This window comes from Schistocerca cancellata, chromosome 1 (assembly GCF_023864275.1).
Source record: "Schistocerca cancellata isolate TAMUIC-IGC-003103 chromosome 1, iqSchCanc2.1, whole genome shotgun sequence".
NCBI lineage: Eukaryota > Metazoa > Arthropoda > Insecta > Orthoptera > Acrididae > Schistocerca > Schistocerca cancellata.
In genome coordinates, this window is record NC_064626.1 from 763,962,365 (window position 1) to 763,975,662 (window position 13,298).

Here is a 13,298-nt window from a genome sequence, read left to right on the forward strand (position 1 = left end):
ACTCCGACAGCTGCGAGCCACGACTATTCGACTTGGTGCAGAATCTATGATACTGGTGTCGCAGTATCGGAGTTTCGGAACGATTGCAAGGGCACTTAAGTGCGAGAACCATCGCATAATCAGCTGAATAGCTCATTCATCCAAGAAGCTGACAAGAATAATGTACAATGGAATGGAAAATTGTGGTCTTGTTAGATGATGATCAGTTTGGCTTTCGGAAGGTAGAGGCATCAGAGGGGCAGTTCCGCCATTGCACTTGATAATGCAAGAAAGACTTTAAAAAAATCAAGATACGTTCATAGGATCTGACAGTCTATAAAAAGCGGTCGACGTCGTAAAATAGCACAAGATGTTCGGAATTCTCAGAAAGATAGCTATAAGCTTTAGAAATAGACGGGTAATACGCAATATTTCCTAGAACCAAGAGGGACGAATGAGAATGAAAGACGAACGAAATAATATGATTAAAAAGAATCTAAGGCTGGGATGCAGTCTTTCTCCGCTGCTGTTCAATCTTTACAGCGGGGAAACAACGATGCAAGTAAAAGAAAGGTTCGTGAGTGGGATTAGACTTCAGAGAGATAAGGTATCATCTACACTGACAAGCCAGAACGTAATGATCACTGCCTAACGTGTCGTTGGGTGCAACCTGATGGCGCTGCGGGTACGTGACATGGTGAAAAAAGTATGTAAGCGGAGCAGACACGGGCGGGGAATCACCCTACCGAAGGTATGGGGTCCACACGGGGCAGTCCATTGAGATAAACGACTCTGACAAAGGGCAGTGTATTATTATGCAGAGCCTGTGAAAGTGTATCTCGAAAACGGCGAAGCTGGTCGAGTGTTCACGTGCTACTGTCGTGAGCTTCTACGGAAAATGGCAGAAGGACAGTGAAACTACCACTAGGCGCTAAATGGTTGGACGTCCACGACTCTTCACACAACGTGAGGTTCGGAGACTTATTTGTTCTGTAAAGTAGGACAGATGGTGATGTCTGACATCTCTGCTGAAAGAGCACAATGCTGGAGCACGCACAAGTGTTTCGGAGCACACCGTTAACTCTGTACATTGTTGAACATGGAGCTCCGCAGCAGACCACCCGTGCGTGTTCACATGTTGAGCCAACGACGTCGCCAATTACGATTGCAGAAGGCACGGGACCATCGGAATTCGACCGTCGATCAATGGAAACGTGTCTGCTGTTTGCGTGAATCACATTTTTGCCGCAGTAGGTCGATGTCGTCTCCACAAACGCCATCGTCGATGTGAACGGCGGCTCGAAACGTGCAGCTTATCACGGACGCAGGCTGGTGGGAGCGTGTTATGCTATGGGAGACATTCTCCTGCGCTTGCATGGGACCTGTGATAGCAATCGAAGACGCGCTGACAACTGCGAGCCACTCTCATGCTTGATGTATTCCCCGACGGCGCTGTCATCTTTCAGCAGTATAACTGTCCGTGTTCCGGAGCCAGAACAGTGCTGTAATGGTCTGAGGAGCATTATATCGAACCCACGTTGATTATCGGTTGCCAAATTCGCCTGATGTCAACCCTACGGAGCAACGTGGGTCACTATCGGTCCCATCACCGCGTACGAAAATCAGCGGCCCGTTATTTACACGAATTACATGACCCGTGCGTAGACATCTAACGCCACATATCTCCACAAACCTATTAACAAAATGTCGGGTCCCTGCTACATAGAATCAATTAAATATTTCGTTTCAGAGACTAAAAAACAAGCTATTAAGCAGGTGGTCATAATTTTTTGGCTCATCAATGTATAAGATAAGTTGATGAAATTGCTATCGTTACTGAAATTGAGAAACAACTGCGGGAAGTGTTGAATGAGAACAGAATGTGGATTTGGAATAACCCAAAGGAAGAGATAAGTAATGAGGAGTGGCAGAAATGAGATTAGCTATAAAGTTAACGCCAAATCGGAGGGCTACGAAGTAGACGAAGTGAAGAAATTCTGCTACCTTTTCAGCAAAATAACATATGAACGAAGGAAGGAGGATATAAGAAGCAGAGTAACACATGCAAAAAGGGAATTATTCGCTAAAATAAGTCTACTCGTATCAAACATAGGTCAAAATCTGAGAAAGAAAGGCAAAGTATCGAAGTGAATTATAGACACCAGAGAAGAAGAGAATCGAAGCATTTGAGATATGGAGCCGTAGACGGATGTTGCAAACTTCGTGGACTGGTAAGATAACAAATGAGGATGTTTCCCGTAGAATCGGCGAGGAGAGTAACACGTGAAAAATACTGAAAATAAGAAGGAACAGACTGATGAGACATGTGTTATCGCTTCAGGGAATAACTTCCACGGCACTAGACGGAGTTGCGGAGAGTAAAAACTCTAAGGGAAGACAGAGATTGGAAGTATTCATCAAATAATTGAGGATGTGCTAATGTGGGATGAAGAAGTTGGCACAGTCAGAAGACTAATGAAAAAGCCAAGTCGTCGTCACTAAGTATTGTGCACAGAGACTACATGTCCACCAACACTGAAGCCAAATAGGCTGTTAAAAAGTAGTTTCCAGTTACCAGCATATGTACGGCAATATGTTGGCTTCGATTTAAAGGAAGAGGGAATGAAAGAGTATGTCTTTCGAAACTATACAAATAAAGTAATTGTGAAATTAAAAAAAAATAGTAACCAAAAGGAAGGCAGTATTTCGAAGGTGCACAACCCAGTACATGTGTGAAATCAAAATCTACTTTTAGATTATATTTAATACCGTGTTGTTCCTCCCTGTGCATTTAATTTTTTTTTTAAATGCTTATGTCCTTATAGGCGTTATGTGCACAAGGTGATCGAGAACTTGCCGCTCAGGCCCGTCCCACTTTGCAACTGCGACCGTTCTGAAGGTCATCCAATGCGTGAGAAGGATTCCAGTGTTGAAGCATTGAAATTTTCACCTCGCCCCAGTCATGCTCAGTCGGATTATTTCATCTGTCACTGTAACCCATTCCGTTCTGTAGATTCCTGCTCTTTGAGGGAAGGTGTCTAACAAGTGCGCGCCGGGTGCAGGTGTGTTATCCACTGCGAAATTTTGTCTGTGAGGCTGGACAATAAGTTGGAGGATCCTGCAGAAAATAACATAATTTTCAGGCAAAAATTTCTCTTCCAGTTGTTTGTTTGGCCAGCTGTTTAGTCAATAACTAGCGTCGAAGTATTTTGTTTATAGGGATGAGCTTTGGCCACTGGACACTGGAGACTTTACGGTTCTGTTGACAGCGCAAATACAGGGTGAAAATTATTTAAACCGACAAACTCTGGAATGTTGTACGGGACGCCAAAACAAATATTTTTATCTGTTGTCATGATTTCTTGTGAGCATTATTTAACCCGCTAGAGGGAGTATTCGCACTTCAATTGTAATAACTGATTGTTGTTTGAAACGTCCCCTTTGAACATTTTATACAAGACTGTGCTTAACCTGGCACACAATAATTTTAGCGCAACGCAATCTGACTATCAAAAATCCCTGCAAAAGAATGGCCCTGAGTAACATTAAACTATACCTTTCAGAAATCACTTACCTCACAAAAATCTTCGTTACTCGAACTACTGCAATACAGCGGGCGCCACTACTGCCAGCTAAATAAAAGATTCAAACTACTGAAGGCACTAACTACTGATAGGGATAGTTAGCAAATGAAAGATATTAATAGAGAAGAAACAATGTATTTACCTTAATATTCATAATTGACATCCAGTATTACAAATTATCAAAACTCCGCCATCTCTCTCCCCACATCCACCACTGCTGGCGGCTCACCTCCAACTGCCCAACGCTATGCGCTGTTAACATCCACCTGCTCAACAATACTATGGCAGACAACAATGCAAACTAGCCACAGACTGCACACAGCACAGCCAGTGATTTTCATATAGAGCGCTACGTAACGTTGCCAATAAGAAAACATAAACAGCCTACTTACATAAAGAAAACATAAACAGCCTACTTACATGTTGTAAAGGTTCCTGTTATCCGGGAGGAGGCATACTTTTGTCTACAGTCGTAATAGCTGTTTTACATTCAGTTGTGCGTCTTGATCCAGTGCAGTATTTGTCTATTAATGGAGCGATACGCCTGAAGTGAGGTTGGTGTTCACTACACAGCGAACCACAACGGATGAGCAGCACAACGGGCGTATCAGCAAGAATATCCCAACTGCAGTACCTCGCATCATTCGACGTTTACTGCTGTGTATCAACGTCTGCGTGATTTAGCAGATTACCTCGGCAGGTGCGAAGTCGCACAGCATGATCTCTGCAATTCGAGGAATTGTCATGCAGCATTTGGAACAATATTTTTCCATCAGCACTCGTGCAATTGCGCGTAACATGGGGACAAATCAGACGAATGTAAGAAACATCGTTCCTGAACAATCGTTACATCCATCTCACAGTGTGTGCACGGCCTGGAACCAGATGATCATCCACTCAGAGCACATTTTTCACAGTGGTACGTGGAACAATTTCAAATACATCCTACATTTCCATTCTGTTTGCTTTTTACAGATGAAGCTATGTTCGATCGTGATGGAGTCTTCAGCATCCACATTTCGCATGTTTGGAGTGAATTCAGTCACCATGTAGCATTTACTCGCGCTCATTAAGTGGAGTTTTATGTGAAAGTGCAGGCAGTTGCTGTCGGTGACTGCTTCATTGGCCTCTATCTCCTACCTAGGTCATTAAATTGCTGTCGTTATTACAAGTTCCTAGCCAGAGTATTGCCAGAGTTGCTTGACTTCGTGCCGCTTGTTGCAAGCCAGCCCCATTACGGAGTGCTTGCACATTTCAGTCGTCCTCTGCGTCGATTCCTGAACCGACAGTTTCCACAAAAGTGGACTGGCAGACGTCGTCCTTTAAAATGACCTTGATTTGACCCCTCTGGACTTTTTTGTGTGGGGAGAGATGCTCTACCTCGTTTGCAAAACCTCTGTTGAATCAGAAGAGGATTTTCCTGCCCCGATAGTAGCAGCAGAAGCAGCAGGAGAAGTTAAGACACTCTTGCTGTCTATGTCCATGTTAGACAGAATATGGCCCGCAGTGTAACCTTTGTTTTTAAGTCAACGGAGGCAGTTTTAAACGTCTATTGCAACTGAAATAATTATGTTGTATTACTGTTGTTGCCCCTTGGTAATAAACAATAAAGAGTGTTTGTGTTACTTTTTGTCTTTTTAAGTAAGATTTAATGTCCTCGTAAAATGGTACCTCATAGAAAAAACAATAGCAAAAGTGTTTTAAGTAACTCTCGCAGCCACCCAGGGTTTATAAAACTCCCTCTAACGGTTTAAGAAATCCTCACAGGGAAGTATGACATTAGAGAAAAATATTTGTTTTGGTGTCCCATGCAGCCTCCCAGAGTTTGGAGGTTTAAATAATTTTCACCTCATACACAGCGAAACGCATACCCAACTTGCGGGAAGCCACGCGCCGAGTGGGGCACCTACCGGAGCCAGAAAGAATTCGATGTTTTCAACATGACGACACTCTTTTTCGTGGTTCACTGCTGAAAATTTCCATGCAATTTTCGACCAAAGTCATAAAGTCATTATTTCACCAACGAATTAGTTAGTTTTGTTTAGGAGTTTGTGATATAAAGAAAGATAATGTCTCCTCTATAAATATTGGTTTGCGTGAAAAATGCTACATACCTTTTCGATTACATTCAGTACGCTCTATTCATCATTTGATTGTTCTTGCACATCGAAAAATCACCCTGAACTGAGAGAATTGTGGGAAATTTCGACTTCGTTCTGACGAAGATTAGTTCTTCAGTGTTGCAGAACTACATGTTTACCACTAGACAACATTAGTGTTTTGCTATCGTACATTATTCGCTTGGGTGCTGTAAATCACCAGATATGTAACTACACTATTGGCTGGACATTAAGAACTGAAAATCAGTGACACGCCAAAGTAATTGATCTAGTCACCCGTTGAGTCTTAACAAATGGCATATGAAGTGGTAAAGATGATCCTAGTCACCATGACCTTCCATCACATGCCGTAAAGAGACCTAAGGACTATTCCTGGAAGGCACGCTCCAGGTAAATTGTACTCCTGTATCTACTGAGTGGCACTATATGTACGAGGGTGAGTCCAATGAAAACGTTAAATTTGTAATAACAAATCGAAATTTCGCGCCGTTATCCTGTAAGTTGGTAAGCGTGCTACAAACCGCGTGCAGAATGGCTTGTAGGTGACAGCATAGTGCAGATGCACACATACCGTCGCAGTATCAGTATAAAGATGGTCGCCCCACTTGCGACTTGCACCAGGGAAGAACAGCGTTATGTTATTCGGTTTTCTCTTAGTGAAGGTGCGAAACCTATTGAAATTCATCAACGAATGAAGGTTCAGTACGGTGATGCTTGTTTGTAACAGCAGCAAGTCTACGAATGGAGTAGGAAGTTCGCAAATGGTGTGACTTCAGTGGAAGATACTCCTCGTTCAGGTCAGGCACAACGAGTTGTGACTCCACAGAATATTGCAGCAGTTGAAGCCATAGTGAAGGAAAACCGCCGAGTGACACTGAATGACATTGCAGCATGTTTACAGATTAGTCATGAGTCAGCACACCACATTGTGCATGATGTGCTCCAGTTTCACAAAGTGTCTGCGTGTCTGCAAGAACGATGTTTTGATGCTTGTGAAGAACTTCTTCGGCGCTTTGAACGAGAAGGTGACGGCTTTCTTGCAAGAATCGTTACTGGGGAAGAAACGTGGGTTCACTTCCACCAACCGGAAACGAAGAGAGCGGGCAAGGAATGGCGCCATTCTTCATCACCAAGTGATTTCCATATGTTTGGGCCACTCAAAGACGCAAAGGGAGGAAAGAAGTTCCGTTCTGATGAAGAGGTACGCCACGCGGTGCATGAGTGGTTGCGCGGAGTACCAAAAGATTTTTTTCTAAAGGAATTTATGCACTTTGTAAGCGTTGGAGGACTTGCATTGAGCGTGTGGGAGATTATGTTGAAAAATGATACAGCTTTGTACCACTTCTCCACAATAAATAATAAAATTTGACTCACCCTCGTACTAGAAAGAGGATCCGTTTATTTATCTAATTTCTTGCTTGCACCTTTTCTTAGTGTACGGAAAATATACGCATATGTATATAGTTGTATATAGTTTCAGAGTACTACTAATGGTGCGATTATCGGTGTTAAACTATGGTGCAGGAAACGCTGGAAATGGTAAATGGTTAGGGAATGTGAGGGAATGAATACTTGTGAAGTTTAAAAAGATTTATTAATACACCAAAGAGCCAAAGAAGCTGGTAAAGACATCCGTAATCAAATATAGAGATATGTAAACAGGGAGAATACAGCGCTGCGGTCGGCAATGCCTACGTAAGACAACAAGTTCAAATGGTTCAAATGGCTCTAAGCACTATGGGACTTAACATCTGAGGTCATCAGTCCCCCAGACTTAGAACTACTTAAACCTAACTAACCTAAGGACATCACACACATCCATGCCCGAGGCAGATAGACATGCGACATTATTATAGCACTGAGAATCTTTTAGCTGTATTGCGAGGGTGAGCCACTATGCAAAACATCTCTCTCGGAACTGGACCGGAAGGTACACCTCAGCCACGGTGGCTAGGTGAACACATGCGTGTCCAGAGGCTGACCTGGCTCTTATTTATACAGACATGTGACGTCAGTATAACACTCGAAGAGTTCAAACTGTATACCCAAAAATAGACCCGACTTTCACCTACTGGCTGCAGGCGCCAGCAGTCTGAGAGCAGTGGCTCGCTCCCCTGCGTTCGTCTCTCCCGCGGTGGCTCGCGGCTGGAGGCGGCGACGTCAGCGCGAGCGTGCGTTGGAACCTTTGTAGGGAACAGTTTGCTGATACATCATGGTTGACAATAGTTCTAAAGAGTTTTCTCACGTGCACTGAGTGTTTGTGCACTGCATTTTTTTGGCTGTTTAAGTGTTGTGAGCGTATTTGCAGAGTCTTTTACATGCATTATTTTGACAATTTATGAGTTGTTTGTGTGTCTGTGCATCAGTGTACTGCATTATTTTGGTGAGTTACGAGTAGTTTGCAGGACTGTAGGCTATGTAGTGTAACTCCCATGCACGTCAGAGCGAGTGTTTTGCATCAGTTTAATAAATAAACTGTGTGTAATCCATCCCTAAATAAAATGTTCCAAAATAAATAAAGAACAGTCCTTCCTATCCTGCAGTCCAGAACAGGCTGAGTCCTTTTCCCACCAATTCCAAGAAAGAGATGGTGGTTGGATGACTTAGGTTAGTGGAGGTAGCCCAAGTGACATTTTTTCTGCCAAAATTTGAATTTCCCGCCATTTTCTGGGGCAGGGGAGGGGAAGGGGAGTGGGTTAGGTTAGTGGAGGTAACCCAATTGACCTACCTCTCCGCCAAAATTTGAAGTTAAGCCATGACGTCATTGCGACGTTGCCACATATATCGCCACTATCTCGTATGCGCCATCTTGAATAAATCTGGCAAAAATGCAGAGTGGGGCCACACCGCCCTTATCCCACTACTCACAGTGCCTTGTTGACAACTTGGGCCCATGGCTTGGGGGGTCTGTGTCACACTCGAACCTTACCATCAGCTCTTATCAAGTGAAAACGGGAGTCATCTCACTAGGCCACAGTTTTCCATTCGTCTAGGGTCCAACGGATATGGTCGCGAGTTCTGGAGAGGCTCTAGAGGCGATGTCGTGCTTTTAGCAAAGGTACTCGAGTTGATCGTCTGCTGCCATATCCCATTAAGTCAAATTTCGACGAACTGTCCTAACAGATACGTTCGTCGGACGCCCCACATTTATTTGTGCGGTTATTTTATACAGCATTTGTTGTCTGTCAGCACTGACAACTCTTTGCAAACGCCGCTGCTCTCGGTCGTTAATTGAAAGCCGTCCGCCACTGCGTTGTCTACGGTGAAAGTTAATTCCTGAAATGTGATATTCTTGGCACCCTACTGACACTGTTGATCTCAGATTATTGAATTCCCAAACGATTTCCGAAATGGAATGTCCCATGGGTATAGCTCCAACTATCATTCCGCGTTCAAGTTCCGTCAATCCCCGTCGCGCGACCATAACCACATCAGAAAACTTTTCAGATGAATCAAGTGAATATAAATGACAGCATCGCCCATGCCCTGCCTTTGCATACCTTGCGTAAGCGATACCACCGCCATCGTTTTATGTGCATATCTCTATCCCGTGAGCCACCTTATTGTATACTGCAGACCTTTTTTCTCTGTTATTATGTTATCTGTTACCTGTTGACTTTAGCTAACTGGGAGAATTAATACTAGCTGTACGTATTTCGAGTCAGTTCCCACTTGTATTTTATTTCTGAATTGTCTCCCAACCTTCTGCCCACCTACCTCATTCCATTACTGTCCATTCCAGCTTGTATAGCTAATTAGTCGTACGCTTGTTAATTTACAATATGTTCTCCTGTTGTAAAGCACATTTATTTTATAGACCAAGAACTTTATCAAGTTGGCATTTAGGTTAGATATTAAGTTCATGTACTTTCGTTGGGTTTTAGTGTAATGACATTTGGTTATGTCTTTTATAATGCTCATGCACTTTGATTTGCTGCATTTTTTTACACTGAAGAGCCAAAAAACCGGTACACCTGCCTAATATCTTGTAGGCCCCCGGAGTACACAGAAGTGCCGCAACATGACGTAGCATGGACTCGACTAATGTCTGAAGTAGTGCTGGAGGCAACTGACACTATGAATCCTGCAAGGCTGTCCATAGATCCGTAAGATTAAGAGTGGTTGGAGATCTCTTCTGAACAGCACGTTGCAAGGCATTACAGATATGCTCAATAATGTTCATGACTGAGGAGTTTGGTGACCAGTGGAAGTGTTTAACCTCAGAAGAGTGTTCATGCAGCCACTCTGTAACAATTCTGGACGTGTGGGGTATTGCATTGTCCTGATGTAATTGCCCAAGTCCGTCGGAATGCACAATGGACATGAATGGATGCAGGTGATCAGACAGGATGCTTACCTATGTCTCACCTGTCAGAGTCGTATCTAGACGTATCAGGTGTCAAATATTACTCCAACTGCACACGCCCCACACTATTACAGAGCCTCTACCAGCTTGAACAATCCCCTGCTGACATGTAGGGCCCATTGGTTCATGAGATTGTCTCCATATCCGTACACATCCATCTACTTGATACAATTTGAAACTAGACTCGTCCGACCAGGCAACATGTTTTCAGTCACCAGTAGTCAAATGACAGAGTTGACGGACCCAGGCGAGGCATAAAGCTTTGTGTGGTGCAGTCATCAAGTGAGCAAAAGTGGGTCTTTGGCACTGAAAGTCCATATCGATGATGTTTCGTTGATTGGCTCGCATGCCGAGACTTGTTGATGGCCCAGCATTGAAATCTGCAGCAATTTGCGGAAGGGTTGCACTTCTGTCGAACGATTCTCTTCAGTCGTCGTTGGTCCCGTTCTTGCAGGATCTTTCTCCGGCCGCAGCAATGTCGGAGATTTGATGTTTTACCGGATTCCTGATATTCAAGGTGCACTCAAGAAATGGCCTTATGGGAAAATCTCCATTTAGTCGCTACTACGGAGATGCTGTGCCCAATGCTCATGCGCTGATTATAACATCACGTTAAATTCACTTAAATATTGATAACCTGCCATTGTAGCAGCAGTAACCCATCTAACAGCTACACCAGACACTTGTTGTCTGCCGGCCGTTGTGGCCGAGCGGTTCTAGGCGCTACAGTCTGGAACCGCGCGACCGCTACTGTTGCAGGTTCGAATCCTGCCTCGGGCATGGATGTGTGTGATGTCCTTAGGTTTATTAGGTTTAAGTAGTTCTAAGTTCTAGGGGACTGATGACCTCAGAAGTCCCATAGTGCTCAGAACCATTTGAACCATCTGAACTTGTAAGTGTATACCCAAAAATAGACCCAACTTTCACCTACTGGCTGCAGGCGGCAGCAGCCTGAGAGCAATGGCTCCCACCCCTGCATTTATCTCTCCCGCGATGGCTCGCAGCTGGAGGTGGTGATGTCAGTGCGTGCGCATGTTGGAACCTTTGTAGGGAACAGTTTGCTGATACATTTTGGTTAATTATAGTTCTAAGGCGTTTTTTCAAGTGCACTGAGTGTTTGTGCATTCCATTTTTCAGCTGTTTAAGCGTTGTGAGCATGTTTGCAGAGCCTTTTACATGCATTATTTTGACAATTTACGAGTTGTTTACATGTCTATATATCAGTGTACTGCATTATTTTGGTGATTTATGAGCAGTTTGCAGGTCTGCAGTTTATGTAGTGTTACTCTCATGCATGTCAGAGTGAGTGTTTTGCATCAGTGTAATAAATAAACTGTGTGTAACCCATCCCTAAATAAACTGATGCAAAATAAATAAAGAAAAGTCCTTCCTATCCAGGAGCCCAGAACAGGCTGAGTCCTTTTCCCACTATTTTTCCCCAGACTGCCATGGGTTGATAGTGCCCTCTGGTGGCAGTACTGTGTACTAGGTAAGTTGGACTCTGGGTGTCATGGTGAACACACTGGATGGAGCTGCTGCCTATGACAACTCAAATTGTTTAAATAAAGACTGCCTGCAAAATGAAGACTTACGTCCATCCTGTCCAGCAGCCCAGCACAGGCTGAGTCCTTTTCCCATCAATTCCAAGAAAGAAGTGGTGGTCAGATGACTTATGTTATTGGAGGTAGTCAGTTTCTTAGGTTAATGGAGGTGGCCCAAGTGACCATTTCCGCCAAAATTTGAACTTTCCGTCATTTTCTTGGGGAGGGGCGGGAGGGGAGGGGGTTAGGCTAGTGGAGATAGCCCAATTGAACTATCTTCCCGCCAAAATGTGAACTTCCTGCCATTATGTCATTGCGATGTTGCCACATCTATCGCCACCATCTTGTATCCACCATCATGAATAAATTTGGCGACAATACAGAGTGGGGGCACACCATCCTTGTCCCTCTATTACTGTGCAAGCGAGTCCGCCCCTGGTAGTTGAATGGTTAGTGTGACAGATTGTCAATCCTCTGGGCCCAGTTTGATTCCCAGCTGGGTCGGGGAATTTTCTCCACCCAGGGTCTGGGTGTTGTGCTGTCCTCACCATCATCCTATCATCTTCATCGACTGCAGGTCACCGAAGTGGAGTCAAGTTGAAAGACCGGCACCCGGCGCAAGGCCTGCCCGACGGGGAGCCCTAGCCATATGGTTAAATAAATAAATACTGTGCAAGCTAGTGGTGGCTCCACAATGATGTGGCTTGTGTTTACATGGAATAGACTGGGTACTCTGGCCCATCTGAACCGATCACTCACTGGAAATTGCTACGTTTGGCGACTGCAACCATTAATAAACCTTATGTTCGAATGACAATGCACGATGTTACCGGGCCACAAGTTGACCATTCAGATAGCCCAACACGAGTCTGTTCGAATATTAACAGGACATAATCGAGTGGTCCGTCCGTGCATAAAATCCTGGAATGACAACACTTTCGCAATTATGGACGGCTATAGAGTTAGCGTGGTTCAGTATTTCTTCAGGGGACTTCTAACAACTTGTTGAGTCCATGCGACGTCTTGGTGATGCACAGCGCCAGGCAAAAGAAGGTCCGGTACGATATTGGGAGGTATTCCATGACTTTCATAACCTCAGTGTACTGAAAAACAGACAAGGTAGACAGGTCCAACAAAATCAAAGATAAGGCCGAATGATTAGACATAAGAAGAGTACGCATTTGACTACTGCTTACAGTAATATAGGACCATACCCCTCCCCGCCCCTATGGTTTAATTTACTGAAATCATCCGTCAACACCGATAGTCCTTGCTGCAGTTCCAGCGTTAGGACAGGAGTAAACAGGAAGACAACTCCAGGAAGACCTCCAACTCTAGCACAGCTTGAGGGTGAATCACAGGCAGAATGCTAGCGACTACACAACCGATGTTTTCGTCAAGCACCACCGGCACGATTTCTTGTGTATTTCCGCTCAAGAGGACAAACCACGGGTAGCGTCCAGTCGGTTGTCGTCAGCGCGGCCTCTCTGGAGTCAAGACGCGTCACCGTGCGGCCAGCCGGAACAGCAACCGACGTCCGCACGCTGATAACAAGTTCCGTTGCCCGCTAGCTCAGGCCCGGACTCTACCAGGCTGCCCCACTGCTGATGACGCGGACCGGTCTCTGTTGCCCCTTGTTCTTCATCGGCAGCTGTTCATACACTGGCCCAAGTCTCTGCCTGGGCTCCTTGCAGCTCGAGCGTGGCGG